The 14,879-nt window shown below is 44.8% G+C and overlaps 1 long non-coding RNA gene across 1 annotated transcript in view; it reads left to right on the top strand.

Moving 5' to 3' along the window:
- LOC110469085 (uncharacterized) overlaps positions 1-14,879 on the top strand; it is a 114,663-nt gene that overhangs the window by 53,008 nt on the left and 46,776 nt on the right. Inside the window, exons 2-3 of the long non-coding RNA XR_014953948.1 lie at positions 2,970-3,283; positions 4,030-4,222. This is a non-coding gene — a long non-coding RNA (uncharacterized LOC110469085). The remainder of the gene's footprint in view (positions 1-2,969; positions 3,284-4,029; positions 4,223-14,879) is intronic.

Below are 14,879 nucleotides of genomic sequence, written 5' to 3'. Positions count from 1 at the left end.
AGAGCACCCGGAGCCCTGGAGATTGTTAAGCACTGAATTTTATTTATTCCCTCTTTTATCTGAGTTTGTTTCACTGGAGGAGGAGACGCAGGGCTCGGTTGGTCACCACATGAGCATCCCCTGTGCATCCATTTTAGGGTTGTGCCTCTCAGGAGCTGTTGCTTTAGGGGAAGGAGCCGCAGTGTTCGGGATTGAGCGGGAATGCACACGGGGCTCTGGGGCGCGGGTCCGCAGGAGTGGGGGAAATATTGCCTCGCCTTCACCAGGGATTTTATTTTCCCACATGAAAAGAGAGTGGCCTCTGAATGTCAGCCCAGCCTGCCTGTCAGTTCTCAGCTGCACCATGGGATAAAGCTGCTGATCCCTTTTATCCCCTTCTGGGAGTAGTATTAATAGTATATTCATTTTTGTTCCATTTATAATTCATTACTGCCCAGTTATTTGGATTTACTTGTGTTAAAAGGCATAACGAGACAAAAACTTAGCTGGTTATGAGCCCTGGGAGAAGAGGAAGGCTCTTCCCCTCCCTCCTTTCCTGCCTTGCCTCCAGGGCAGGGGGGAGCAGCTGGCCAGGGCCGAGTTTGCAAGGAGAAGGGAGGTCACTTTGTCCCTGGGATGCTGAGCTTTGGAAGTCACCACTGATTTTGTGGCTGCAAACCCATAGGAAGAGTGTTAGTTCTGTCCTAACTGGCACACTCCCAGACTGATGCACCTAAATCTCACTGAATTTAACTGCAAATCAAGCTCCCATGGGTGTTTAAAATCCCTCCATACAACTAAAATATTTATACTAAACAGATAGGAGCATGCATTTTAAAATAAAAATTTCTCCTTATTGTTTTAACCTCCCACTTCCCCCTGCTCCATTGCTTTTATCTGTCATAAGCACAGGCTCTCCTCTGGGCATTGCAGGCTCTGGGCCAGAGGCTCTGCTCTGCCCACGGCACACCCTCCAGGAGAGGCCCAGATGTTCGGAAAGGGGGCAGGGGGGCAACCTCCACAAACCAACAACAACAAAAGAACTGTGTTTTTTTAAACCACCTTTACGCTTTCTTGCTCCTGGGGTCAGCCCCCTGTGTAAGATAAAACCGCCTAGATCTGCTTTATCTCACCCCCAGCTGCCCCCCTTCCTGGGGACGCTCTGGCAGAGGGGCTCAGCCGGACACGGCTGCTCCCACCCAGCTGCGGTGCCCAGGGAGGGCCCGCGGTGACACCAGCCCTACGGGGACCCTGTGGCCAGGGCTCGCCCCATAGCCGGTTGTGCGGGGTTTTCCTGTCTGTTTGCTTTGCGGGAAGCAGCTGGGGCTGCTGCTGGATTGTTTTTTTCTCCTGAGCTGTCAGGCTGCCTTCCCAGCAAACTGTGGCTTTTGTGATAGCTCTGGGAGCCCTGCTTACACCAGAACAGAATTTAGTAGGGACGGAATTTAGTCTCTTCTTACAGCTTGGCCCAAGTAGAACAAACTTGCTCTTGAGGCTGCTCTTGCAGATGGTGCTGGTGCCCCTCATCCTGCTGTGACCACCCATTGTTTTTTAGCTGGCTTAAATTAGCTGCTGATATAGGTCTGGACAGGTCAGCTTGGACATTCACATCCCAAATATGCTTTTGGGAAATGATCTAAAATATGGGCAGGAAGTTTTATTTTGTAGATTGACCCATGCAGAGCTCTGAAGACAGAGAGACATAGATGGATACATCAGTCAGATGGGGCGTCTTTGATCCTGAAAGCTCCCAGTCTTTGAAGGATGTTTTTGTGTATTACTAAGATTCACAGTCTCAGCCTTGACCCAGTTGCTCCCATCCCAAAGGACATTTGCAGATGTAGAGCTAGAATTACTGGTGGGCTCCCAAGAGGAGAAATCCCAAATTACTGATGAATATACTGTGGGTTTCCCAACTGTAGCTTCCTAGGTTATGATTCAATACCTAGAATAGCCTTTCTGAGGCTTATGGAGCATCTTGGGAAGAGGTTTTCATATGGCACTTGCTGTTTCATATGGCAGATCCATAATTTCCTTTTAGTTCCTTTTTGCAAGACTGTGGACTAGAAGGTAAGGCTCGTCCTGTAGACATAATGGTTGCTTCTGATCAGTATTGGCAAAGGTACTAGAAGTAGAAAATATATTTAATTTTAATTCAAATCGGTACTGGTAATAAGCACTAGAAGTAGAAAGTATATTTAATTTTAAGTCAAATTTTCCAACGGAAGTTGGACATTTTCCAAATTTTCCAATTGGGAATAATTCCAATGAAACTTTATATCTTCTCAGGGTAAAAGTGACAATATTTAGGCCCAAGTACTTTCCAAACTCCTTCTGCGCTTTGGGCTGCATACTGGCCCTCACCAGTAAAATTTGGACACTCTCTCCTGGTTTTGGAAAAGTTACTCAGGATTTGGTTAAGCAGAAGTGAGACGAGTTTAAAACCTTTAACGTGTTATGCTTTTATCTTATGTTCTCTGTGAAGCCATCGTCTTCACTATAAGCTAGATGGGAGCAAAATGTCACAGTGTGGGTAAGTGGTTTCTTTTTTGCTTTGTTTTTCTCCAAAACCCACAACTTAAACCAGGTCTGAACCCCACGCCTCATTAGTGGTGCCTTGTGGTGCTTCTAAAAGAGCCAGGTCTGGAGGCCAAATCTGGCCCATCCCAGAGTGGTCTTGCACTCAAATTTCTGGTTTTGTCCTTGCCACCAGTTTTAGTGGCACATGGGGCAGGTGGCACATGGAGAAATTATGTAGCCATTGGACTCCCCCTCTGAAACACAGCACCTAGTGACTTTGTCCACCCCTTTGGTGTGTCTTTGGGTCTGATGTGTTTCTGAAAGGGGAGCAGAGGAGGAGGAGAGGGGGCAGTGAAGCTGCTGGCAGCCCCTCTAACAGGAGCACGGTTTGCAATCCCATTCACAGACATTGTCTGGCATTGTTGTACCAGACACGCTTCATTCACGGCCCCTCTCTTGTCTCTTTTCAGCAAGTGCCCACTGGTCCTGCTCTGTTTGTCGGCAAGAATGAGCCGCTGGGAGGAGGAATGTTTCCCAGACGGGGGGTGAGGAGGTCAGTCTGGACCTCTGGACATTGGCGGCGTGGGCTTGCAGCCGTGGCATGTGAAAGCAGGGGACCCTTTGGCGGCTGTTTGTTTGGATCAGCTCAGATCAAGAGATTAGCTGTCAGGTCATCTACTGTGAAATCCATTATGAAGAACACTCGGACACTGATGCTTGACTTGAAATCCTTCATTGGCTAAATTGCAGAAATCATCTTCCGAAGCTTTTGTCAGCTCCATGTGTACGTGTAAAATATTTATACACGCGCAGATATAAAATAATGTTTGCAGTAATGCCTAATGCAAAATGTTTGTTGAGTAAATCTGTCACTGAAACTTCAATTCCAGATTACTGCACTCCAAGATCTGCTATTATCAGTGAAAACACATCTTTAGAAAGTTCACAACAGTCTGAAGTAGAGGAGCTATTGAAATGCAATAGAAAATCTACCCCTCACGGATTAGTCAAACAATGAATGTAGCCCTGCATGTAAACATTGTCTAACTGTATTGGCAAGGTAAATGGTTCTTGATTTACTGCTGCAGGAATAGGTGGCATTTCCTCACACTGTGAATATAAATATCAATTATCTCGAGGAGAAATGCATTTTTAATCTGTAAGTGTGGTCAAGCGATGCAAATAGTGGCAACAAATCAATCAATTATCAAATTATTAAACATTTCTGATATTATTATTATTAATCTCTGGTACCAGCAGTGTACAATTTGCTGGAAAATAAATCGTTAGTAGATCTTGGAGTACTTGAAAAAGTGATTTTAATCTGTGGACATCCTGAAAAACCACAACCCCTGAGTCAGGGAGGTCAAAGAGGAATGAGGAGTCTGGGGTTTTGGATTTCAGAGATAGCCTTTCATGGTGGTGGTTGTTGTTGCCATGTTCAGTGTTTTCATACTGCCTTGTGTGCATTACAGATTTATGCAGTATCAGCCACACTTAGCCATGCGTTATTTTTTTTTTTTTTTTCAGCCATTTGGATGTAGCAGCAAAGTATGAACTCCTGAAGGAGAAAAAGATAAAAGAGGGGAGCAAAGTGATGGAGGTATCACTCTCTCTGTGGATGGCCAGCAGTTTCTGCTCTGTCTGCAAAACATTTCCACATCTTCCACATGATCTTCCTAAGGAACACTCAACCCAGTGTGTTTTGATGGAAATATCTGAGGTACAAAGACATGAAGAAAATAAGAGCTTAGATTTGTGGCAGGTAGAAAGTTTTCGATCATTTTAGTCCAACCCATTGGAATCTTTATTGAGTTGTTTTTAAAATGTAATACCCTTCCAAAAGGCCCTTGGTATCAACTCAAAATGTTTATTGAGGACTCATGGCCTGGGTGCAAAGGGAGCTTTCATCCACCCTTCTACAAATGAATAGTTTTGATGAGTGGTTTGATTTGGCAGGTTTTCTTTAATTCTCAGAGCAGATTTTTGCTGCGCCTCATCTTACGGCACTGGCCTCATCCCAAAGTAGCTCCAGGCCTGACCAAAGGAAGCTGTTACCCAAAAAGACCAACAAACCAGTGATGGCATGGCAGAAAATGCCCTTTCTGGGCACGTGATGGTAGACTCAGTCCAGCCCCAGCAGATCGTGCAGTTCATGGATGAGAGTGTCACCATTGTACTTTTTTATTTGCATAAAACTATTATCCCATGGACAGTGGCTCTGGAGTTGTCTAGACAACATGCTTCCGATGGTATTGCTGACCTCAGACACACTGGGCTGGCTCTAAATTAGCAATGAGCAGGGCTGGAGGGATGTATTATGGCAGTTATAAACCATAAGAAGGTATTTAAATAGATGGATAAGACACATGCAAATCTTTCCATTGCCATGACAACCATCTTGATATAGGTTTTCCATACGTAGCAAGAATGGCAGAGCAAAGGCACTGGAAAAATAGCAAGAACCTGTAATGATAATGAACCCTGACAGTGTATTAGTCTAGATTTTGGTCACTTATTAACTCTTAATAGAATACAAACTTCTATAGTAATACAGTGTTCAGTGGGTCAGGGAGCAATTACTTCTAAACCTTTGCTATAAGGATCTCTGCTATATGGCTATACCTAATGTACCAATTCTTCACAAATTGATCTGACTGATTAAAAAACACTTTGCTATTAGATGTAAATTGTTTAGCTGCTCAAAAGTGCTTTGCAGGGATGGGTTGCACAAAGCATGAAAATATGTCATTTATGGACATCTCTATATTTCCCTCCCGGTTTTATTGGCTGGGCAAGGAAGCTCATAAATCCGGACACATGGATAATTGTCATGCAAGAACTGAGGTTGCCAGTTTCAAAAGGAAAATGCAGGGCAGCCCCCAACATATGTGTGACTCCTCCCCACATTACCTGTCTGAGCAGGGTGTCTATTCTTTTTTGTTCTTCCTTCTTACATTTCTTCATTTATTCTAAGTGCAAGCCCCATGGTTTGAAGGCCAGCTCATGGCTCTAATGATGTCTCCTGTGGCCAGCGAGGGTCCCTTCCAGCAGTGGCTTTCTCAGAGAGATGTGCAGGATGAAAGCAGCTGCCGGAGCTTGGACCTAGAGGTGTCTTGTCCAGCCAGCCTGAGTCCTCTGTGCTTGTTCTCACACAGTCCAGGGATGCTGGGGTATGGGCGGCCAGGTGGGAAGGACATGGATATGCTGCCCCGTTTCAAACACCTTCCTGCACAAGGCAGATGCATCAGTAGTGACTGGGGCCTTGGGAAATGAATTAGGATTAACCTTGCAGGGTTTTGTTGTTGTTTTTTTCCTTGGTGCTGCTGAAGGTGCTTAGGCACCTGAAGGGAAGAGAGGAGGAGAAAGAATTTTTACAAGAGCATGTAGTGACAGGACAAGGGAGAATGGCTTTTAACTGGACGAGAGTAGGCTTAGACTAGTATAGTAAGAAAAACTTCTTTATTGTGAGGGTGGTGAGGCCCTAGCACAGGCTGCCCAGAGAAGCTGCAGATGCCCCATCCCTGGAAGTGTTCAAGGTCAGGTCAGATGGAGCTCTGAGCAAGCTGGTCTAGTAGAAGGTGTCCCTGCCCATGGCAAAGGGAGGAATTGGATGAGCTTTAAGGTCCCTTCCAACCCAAACCATCCTGTGATTCTGTGCAGTTGTAGGGGTCTACCCTCTTGCAGATCCTAATTCCTCATTACCACTCCTTGCTGTTCCTGTGATGGATGGTTTTGTTGTGGGTGTTTGGAGGTGGATGGCCCACACTGTGCTTCCACACTGTCCTGTTCCCTTCCACCCCAGCAGGCAGTGGGATCCCTTCCTCCTCTGCCTGGCTCTGGATCCAGAGCAACTAAATCTGTCACAGCCTCTATGCCATCTCCTGTCACCTCCACCCACTGCCTCTGTGCTATCACACCCCACACCACACAAGAACCCTTGCCGTTCTTGTCAGAGCCTTTCCTGAAATGCCATCCTTTTATTTATGCTTTCAAGTAATAATTTTGGCCAGCACCATCAGGCTTTCATTGTGCACAACACTGAAAACAATCTTCCTCCTTGAGACTCCCTTGGAGCTCCTCTGAGCCCTTGAAGAGGGCAGGCAAGGCAGGGTGCTACAACTGCTCATTGTTTGCCATCTCACTGCAGCCTTGTGTTATCTCTCTGCCCAACTTCCCAAGGTGGGGGGAAGCAATTTGGGTGGGTCCCATCCTGTCCCCCTGCAATGTGCAGCCCCAAGTGCAGCAGCTCTGACTGAAACCCAGCAGATGATACTGTGCTGCAGAGAATAATTAAAAAGCTGTACTCGTTTCCCAGATGAGATGCACTCTTGTAGTGTGTAAATCAGTCACAGTCCTGGAGGAATAATCCAGGCTGGATAATTGTGCAGGGGAAAGGCTCCAGACGTGATAGGGGTTTGCATTAGAAATGCCTTTTCATCCATTTGTCTTTTGACCAGAGCTAGAGAGGGCCAGAATTTTACTCATATGGATGTTTTGATCAACTGATTATTTCAGTGACAGAGATCCTGAAGTACAAGCTCCTGAAAATACCTTATTTGCGTACAGGAGCAGCTAGGAGCCAGTAACTGAAAGGTTCCTTTCTTCAAAGATTAATCTGTTTAGGATCTATGAGTTCCCTTATGATCCTGGACAATTTGACCATCAGCTTGATTAGGGGAAATATTTCACCTTGAGTGTTTATCTGCTGAGCGTGGTGGAAGCAGAAGCAGGACAAAGAAGAACCTGGCTCAGGGCAGGCATTAAATTATACAGCTTATTGGTAAGCTGCTGTTATTTATTAATTAGGCTAAAGAGGAACTGAAGAACCCTGCTCATGGTCTGAGCTTGATTGTGGTGTTCAGGGGTGTTGGGAGCCCGCTCTGTCACCTGCAACAGGCTTTTAGGTGTCACCAGGGGAAGGTTAAAGGTCTTGAAGCTGGCTGGCACCAAAAAGTATCCCAAGGATGAATGTGAAAGCAAGGGCAAATACACTTGTCCCACAGTCAAATGCTTTTACAAGGCCTTTGTAACAAATGTGTTGCTAAAAGCGGTTGAAAAGTGTATTCTGCAGTTTAGAAAAGGCACTTTGGTGCCATGCTCACCCTCTTTCCACTTTAGTGTTGTGGAGGAGAAAGCGCCCATGACAGACTCCACCTACGTGTTTTCTTTTTAAGATCATCTAAACTTTATCGAAGACTAACCGCAGAACTGAAAATTGTTGGTATTAACACTCTAGGGCATCCTGTGTACTGAAGACTCAATTTCTTATCCTGAATACGTGTTCTGGCTGACAAATTTTGGGGTGTTATTTTGCCTTCTAGTTATTCAGACGTTCTTTGGACCTCTGGGAATTTAATTAACAGCTTTTGCATGTATTTAAAGCAAAGTAAACTTTCCTGGAGCCTCCTGATGGTGAGAAACCACCTTCTTTATGAACACTGGCACCTGTCATGTTAATTTGTACAAAGTTTTTGATTTATCCTAAAAGAACACATTACACAGTGGATTTGGAGGAGTTAAAGGGAACCTGCAGGGTGACTTTTAATCTTTATGTCTTTATATACTTGAGGGCATTTTACTGCACCTCTGCACTGCTTTCACCACACAATCATTTTCTGCTTTAGAAATGTAGCCATTTGGATCAATAGCTGCAGTACAATATATGGTACTTCTGATAGGAGCCTCACAGGACACCTAAGAAGCACCGTGGCAATTTTGCAAAACGCTTGGCTACACTCTGAAATATATCTTAAAAGTAAAAGTTGGCAAAACAGACACTGTGCAAAATTACAAAAACTCTGGTGAAATTGTGCTCACTGTATTTATGTGTGTTAATAGTAAATTAGAAACATGGTGTGTAAAGGGATATTCCTTGCCTGAAACATGGGTGTTTTATTAGGAAAGTCTTAAGGGCTAGGCTATCTGCATTTCTTATAGCAGCAGTCTTAAACTCCTGTGGAAAGTGTTGGCTTCTTTGGAGGGATTTTTGAAGGGAAAGATTTCCAGCTAATGTGATACATGTGTGTTTCCTGGGCTTAATTTAAAAGAAAGCAGAAGTAAAAAGGGCTATTTCGTGACATTTACTTAGTGCACAGTACAAGAAATGAAAGAGAATCTAAAAGCATACATCCCTTAAAGTGTTAAAAAAAATATCCTGCACGTTGCAGGTTTTACAGTAAATTCTTTATCTATAAACAAACCGGGTTATCACAGCTGTTTATTGTACTGCTAGCCCTGATCCTAACCTTTATGTCTTTATTGCTTACATACCATTCCCTTGTTTATATGTCTGTACCAGCCTGTGCCCTTGAACTTGGCCCTGACGAGCCCTGACATGGTGCTCGTCCGCTCGCTCAGGGGGGTCACGGCGGCATCAGAGATGGGAGATCAACACCCCAGCAAAGCCCCACTGCCTGCCAGGGGCACAGACCACGGGGACATGAGGAAAGACCAAGGAAAAGGACTAAAGGGTGTGCAGGATTCCCTCTAAGGAGTGTTTGTGGTGCTGCCCTGCTCGCCAGGGCCTGTCAAACCCACCTGGGAAGCTGCACTGGGAGGGTGCAGTGCCTCTCTACAGCAGAACCATCATCCCCTTGCCCTTTCCAGTTGCCCAGCTAGGGCCTGGGTGCTGCACAAGAAAGGCTTTTCCTCTCTTCCCCCCACCCCACCTCTCCTTAGCTGGCAGCCAGGCGTGCCTTGTCAGCAAAGTTTGGTTTTCCTAGGGACAAACAGCCCATGCCCTCCAGCATCCTCAGCAGCAAGGCTTGAAGGACAGGATGGAGCAGGCAGCATGGGGACAAGCAGGGACAGGGACGTGGCTGGGAAGATCTGCCTCCAGATCACCAATAAACTTCATCCATAAGCCAAAAAGGGTTTTGTAACCCTCATGATGTCCCACATGGTGGGTTTCAGGGCATACAGGATTTGGGCTTAGCTCAATGGGCAGTGTTGGAGTCTTCCACCACGACCACAGTCAGGGCATACTGTGGGATGAGCTCAAGAGAGGGGCTCTCTGGAAAGTGGGCAGCACCAAACACACCAAGGCAAAACAGTTCCAGTCTGAGCCTTCCTCACCACTCCTGAAACTATCGTCCTGGGCTTGGTTTCAGATAGTTGAACAGGCTCTTCACTAAAAAGAAACCTCCTGCTGCAAACATCTCCAGGTTGGAATAGCATCCTTCATTTGTTGCTAAAAATAATGGCAATGAATAGAAGCATTCACAAATTCTCCCAGGGAAAAGAAATTATGATCCCATTAACCTACATTACAGCCATTGCCATTAAGAGATACCATTAACCTGCAGTTCCCACACTGCCTTGTCGGAGATACTACAGTCATCCCTGTAATTCTGAAGATTCTGCAGCCATCCCATAATTGTGTGGTAACTCCTGGCAAATGCTGACTTTTTAACAGGCAGCGTTGCAGCCAAGTACTTTGTTGGATAATAAGCCCCAATCCATGCAGCCTTTCATGAGAGTTTTGGCTGCTCTGTCTCAAGCCACGCTAGGGATGAGAGCTCCACAACAGGATTGGGCCCCCTATGCCATCTGAAATTACAGGATTTTTACTGCCTTGCTAGGTCATGAGCTGCCATAATTTACCAATACAGAAAGTGATGTAAGTATCACGAGTTTTAATGGCATAACAGCACATGGTAGGAGCTCTTGTTTCACTTTCCAAAGGAACACACGTGTGTTTTCAGTGGCTTCTCTTCACACATTTACTGATATTCAGCCTCCAAAGTGAAAGTGCTCATCCTGGTGAATGAGTTTAACAGAGTCCTACTAGTTGGAGAATTGGAATGTTACTGCTTAATATAAAATATCTATATATATATACATTTATTTATATATATATAGGATCAATATTCTATTTTCTTATTTTGTTCTACTTACTTGACACACTTAGGCTCTGATTACAAATATTCTGTTAAGTCTAGGAATCAAATTTTCATATATTCAGAAGCTTGAACTTTCCTATCTACCAGCCCCAAATTTTGCTTTGTTTTTTTTCTTTTCTTGTGGGCTTTTGGAGATTTGTTTTTTTAACTCAGAGGAAGCAGTTGCAGGGAAATCGGTGTGGTTTTGCAGTAAAGGAACTGGAGCGGACCTCAGGATTCATAACTTGACTTATTTCAGGTTTTTAGTGCTCAACAACTTTCTTAAATCCAAAAATAAGCAAATCTGCATCTTGAAGGCTACAGTAAAGCAGAAACTTTTTCTCATAGGTTAAAAAAAAAACCCAACAAGCCCAAGTAATAAGATGTATATTTATGTAACAAGAAGTCAAATTTATGAAAAGTGCTGCTGTGGATTGCAATTCCACATGAAATGGTCCAGTCTAGGAATGGATGCTGACATGTTGTAGTGATGTGCACACTCTCCTGTCTGAGCTGAGTATATTTCTAACTTTGCTCTAATTATCAATCACTTGATTCATGTCAGACCACTCACATTTAAATCAAGTTTTTGTGCTATTTAGACAGGTACTCTGTAAATACAGGCAGAAGAGATGGTTTCTGGAATGAATAGGAAAGGCTGCCTGAGTCCATGTTCTGTATGAACAAATTAGAAGCAGGAGTCTTTCATGCTACATTTGTATGGCCCTCTGCACAAATTGCCCAATTTATTAAAGTATTTTCTGGTGGCGAGATGTTTTGGGACATGAGGGCTGATAAGAAGCATTAAATAAAACACTGCAAGTCGAATTTAAGGATAAAATGAAATTCTTTCTGTGTTGGGTTTGATGTTCTTAATTTAATCCCTGGTGGACAGTAGTCTGCATTACAAAACCTTCACACATAATTTGGCAGAGTTTGGATGATTTGCAATCTGTCCCTGGCTGTGTCTGCAGAGGATGCCCCGAGCAGGTCCTGTGTGAGGCTGGGTGACCTTTCCTCTCTCAGGAGGGTGGTCTCCTCAGGTCACCGTCGGGGTCATTGCTGAAGCAGAGCAAGGAAGCTTTGACTGTTCCTTTGCTTGTGGGGGTAAACAGAGGGCTTCAATTTCCAGCACTACCGGTCCTTAACCTTCAGAAGCTTCAGAGGGGGGTGGGGAAGAAATGCCAAAGGAAAGTGCAGAGCAAAGAATGTAAGGAATTCTGCTTATCTGTGACAAGTTTCTAAGTATGTTTGATTATGGTAATAAGGATACCTCATTAACAAAGGATTTTAAAGGCATGTATGCCATTGATAATCAGTCAAAGTACACCGTACATTTTTAACTTCTTTTTTTTCCCCAGTGGGATAATGTTTGAAATACAGCAGCACCTTAGTTAAAACCTGGAATTTCACTTGGTGCAGGAGGGTGAGGCTGTGGCAGCTAGGGAAGGACTCTATCTCCTGAAGATAAAGTTCCCATCACCAAGAGATGACTGTGAAACATGCACAATTCCCAATCCTTCAAACTGTCCCTAATTGCAAATCTCCTCATTGTTTTAACTTATCTCTGTCCGTGCTGTGCTGAATTAGTCCTTTGGAGTCTCTGAATGGGATCAAGGGAAGAGAAGAGGAAAGGAAGGATGGGAATGAGAGCCAGTGAGGAACAGAAAGCAAGATAGCCAGAGAAAAGGAAAGGGGGTGGGTGTCAAGTGTAATTGCCCTTTGGCTTCCCATGAAACTGAAAAACCTTTTGAACACCCAGGGATGAACAAGCCCCAAGGGATGTTTTCTGCACCCCTGCTGCATAGGAGGCATCTGGCCTGGTGCTGGTTATCCTCTGCTCAGACAATTTCCAGTGTGTGTCTTGCTGGAAAGTGGCCCAATGAATGTCCCCCCCACCAGCCTCTGTTCTGATCTCCATGTTAGGTCCCTTGGCCATCCCCCCCTGCCCCAGGTCCCCACTTGAGGGTGGGAGAGAGAACCACCCCTACGTGCTCACCCTCTTTCATGGCCAGCCTGGCCCTGTAGCAGGCAGCTGTTTCTACCAACCAGCCATCCATGGGAATTTACTCCAGCTCCACCTGATACCTGGAGTATTCCTATTTTTGCATCCTTATCTCCTAATGAGTTTATAATCTAGAACAGAGCAGTACCCCTGCAGGTCTCCAGACTTCTTATCAAATTATTTCACTATCAGGCACATTCAGATGACCTACGAGCTGCTTCTGGCCCCACATGGGCTCCTCTGTGGGGGCTTTTTCAGAAGGAATAGACTTGAGCAGAAATTCTGTGTCATGTCAAACAGGAGAAAAATGAAACCCACCTATGCATGGGGCTCTCCCAGCTTCTTCCACGTATAATATTTGAGTGCTGTCTGCTCAACCCTAAAAGTGGTGGATATAACCTAGTGTTTTTTGTTCTATTGCCTTTGGGTTGAAGAAAGCATTTTAATATCCACACACCTCTAATAAACTAAAGCTGTAACGAGGCTTTCTGTATTTGTACTGCTCTTTTGTTGTCTCCTATGTGCATTTACCATTGATTTTTGCCAAACTCCCCTATACTGTAACTATGCAGTTATAAACTGGTGTTATTGAGGGAAGGGATGGCCATGAAATTACTGGTTGCAAACAAACACTGCAGCTCTGTTTGGGCATTTCTCAGAAACACCTGGAGAGATTACTGCATGCAACCTTCCTAATCAGTAAATCAGCCAGCCACCAATTGTTTCCTTAACCACATCAGGCACAAATGGAACAGCTGTTTAATTTTAATGGTAAGAAATTAATATCCTGAATCATCGATACCTTTATTTTGCAACTTGCTGCCATTAATTCTTTTATTTTCTTTCCTCTCAATGTTGCCTGACACAAAAGATAGGAGGGTCTCTGTGTGTGAATGAGGTGACATGATTTCATCTTTCAGGATGGTTCATGGAAGCCAAGTGAAACTCTCTGGAGCTTCACTTGGACATCCTCTGAAACCCAAGGGTTTGGAAGGGTCGAACCCGGGACACTTGCTAACGTGAGCAGGAACTGAGGGACCCAAAGCTTTGCAGGCTCAAGAAACTCCGAGGTAAATGGCTTTGGTCGGCTTGAGACTGAGCAACAGCCAGCCACAACTGAATGCTTTATTGCCGTCTGGAAGTGTTTATTTTCTGAACATAAATTCAAGGGACAGATTCAAGGCATGTCTAGAAATAAAGCATATCATCATGTGAGCTAAGCTGACAAGGACAATTTACTGTACCCTGCATTCGTTCTGGGCCAATCGGAAGAGAAGAGGCTATTAACATCCTGAAATTCCCGCTGTTCGGCTCTGCCTGTCCCTTCACTGAACTCGGGAATGGCATGTATTAACCCCTTGGGGGCCTCCCGTGCGCGGCACACATCCCGGTTAGGGGACACTTGTTTGGGCCCCGAGCCATGTGCGGCGTGTCCGGCTCCCACTGACGGCAGCAGCGGCGCAGCGCTCCGAGAGCCCGGCACGGGCGCTGCTAGCCAGGCCAGCGCAGGGTTAACATCTCTCCTAGAGGCGCTGTCGGTGCTGCACACCAGCACTGACTCCATCTGCTTAAATACGAGGGTTCCCTGGTCAGCTTGACCTTGAATTCTCTCGCAAAGGCAGGAACAAGTTGACATAGTGCTCGTGTTTCCAGTGGCTGCAAAGTTCAGGGAATACAATGCAACCGCAGCTCTCATACCGCAAGCATCGCTTAGAGAAGGGAAGGGAAAGTTCATTTCCTACTTTTTAAATGCTGCCAGCAAGAAAAGTAACAAAACCAGAAGAGAAGTCAGGAGGTAAAACACAAAGGGCACGGCAGCAGATATTGCAGAGGAAAGGTGCCATTCACAGTCAGGAATGTGTTATAATAAAATCCACTAGCAAAAGTCCACAGAGGACTGTTTGCATAGCAGCACTACAATATCTACATGTGTAAATAGAGGGAACAGCATTTAAATCCATGTTGCAGCAGCAACTGTTGGGTCTTTTACCTGCTGCTTGAAGTGTTCCCCCCCAGCTTGTGGGTGTCCTTGTATAGCACAGCATGAGCAGCCCCATTCCAGCATTGCAGCTGAGGGAAATATGTTATTGTGGCTTGGAACAGGAATTTTCTGCATGCAGCACTGCAGAAGGCCAGTGAAGTTAACTTAACTGGTCTTCAGCTTCTTCTTTTCCTCTGTTAGGGAGTATGGATTCAGGACAGCTGCTAGCTTTCACAGTAAAAGTCTTAGGCTGTTGCTTCTGACTAATTATTAATGTTTGTCACCTTGTTGTTGTGTGTGTTTTTTGTTTGTTTGGAGTTTTTTTTTTGTTTGTTTGTTTGTGTTTTTTTTCTTTTTTTTTTTTTTTTTTGGTCTCTTTAGAGCTGCGGAGCCTGTCTCTTGTCTCATTCATTCCCTGGCACTGCACAGGGCTTAAGTATCGCAGCCTTCAGGACCAGACCAGAATAATATAAGAACCACAAAGAATCATTTATCTGGCATGACATATTTT

The sequence above is a fragment of the Lonchura striata genome, chromosome 3 (genome assembly GCF_050655825.1).
Source record: "Lonchura striata isolate lonStrDom1 chromosome 3, ASM5065582v1, whole genome shotgun sequence".
Lineage (NCBI taxonomy): Eukaryota > Metazoa > Chordata > Aves > Passeriformes > Estrildidae > Lonchura > Lonchura striata.
Note: the sequence above shows the minus strand (reverse complement) of the source record. Positions and strands in the feature narration are given on the sequence as shown.